Here is a 1313-nt window from a genome sequence, read left to right on the forward strand (position 1 = left end):
TATATATATATATATATATATATATATATATAGAGAGAGAGAGAGAGAGAGAAAGAAGAAAGAAGAAACAATATGTGTGTTGTTTATTAACATTCATTTATTTCCCTCTATAGAAACAGTAGAGGAAATAACAGCAGCAGCAGAAAGAAAGAAAGAAAGAGGAATATCCATCAAAACCAGAAAGAAAAAGTTAACCCCCCACTCGAAGTACCAAAAACAACAAAATAAATAAAAAAGACTGCCTGAATAATAACCTGCTGTGTTTTCTTTCTTCTTCTTGATTTCTCTTCTCTTCTTATCTCTTCTCTTTTCTTTTTTCAATCTGAAAAAGTCACATTGGCGGTATTCAAGGGGGGAAATCATTTAAAAAAAAAAAAAAAAACACATTCTTTCTCGTTTCTTTAAGTTTTCATTTTTTTTTTCTTTTTTCATCTTCACATTTCTTCGAAATTTCTTTACTCTAAATTCACCCCCTTCTGTTGAATTCACCGCAATAATAATAATAATAATAATAATAATAATAATAATAATAGTTAATAGGCCATGCAAATAAAAGAAAATAACAAAAATACGAAAAAAAAAGGAACAATGATCAGAAATAGCAAAAGAAAATAAATAAATAAATAAACCCTTTTATTCCCCCTTCTGAAAGAAATAAATAAATAAAAAAGAGAGAGAGAGGAGCCATCAAATATAAAATAAATAAAATAAAATAAAATAAAAAAATACATGCATTTATTGCCATAATGAAAGAAAGGAGGAAAACAATTTTCTCTTCTTTTTTTTTTTCTATTTTCTTTTTATTTTGCCGCTCTTTCTTATAATTGCTATTTCTTTTTCACCCGATATTTGGTTTATTTTTCTTTTTTATTTTTCCTGTTTAATTCCACAGATCCCTCACTTTTTCCCCTTTTTTTTTTCTTCACAACTTTCTCTCTTTCTTTCTTTATTTCTTCTTCTCTTATCCATATGTCTCTACTCAACAAGAATGAAAGTTAAACAAAACGGATAGAAATAGAAATAGAGAGAAAAGGGAAAGAGAGAACTTACATGGAATACGACATAAGAGATTTAAAACAATATATATATATATATATATATATATAAAGAAAGGGACGTTAAACAACAACGTCATTCTCCTTCTTTCTTTTTTTTTCTTTTATTTCATCTTGTTTTGCAAGTAATGGACTGAGAGGGGATAGAAATAAATAAATAAATAAATAAATAAAAAACAAATAGCTGACGTAGTTCATAATACAACAGGGAAGTGTAATGGAGAACACCCTCCCAGACATATATATATATATATATAT

Source organism: Trypanosoma theileri, assembly GCF_002087225.1.
Source record: "Trypanosoma theileri isolate Edinburgh chromosome Unknown TM35_Tth_19_V1, whole genome shotgun sequence".
Lineage (NCBI taxonomy): Eukaryota > Euglenozoa > Kinetoplastea > Trypanosomatida > Trypanosomatidae > Trypanosoma > Trypanosoma theileri.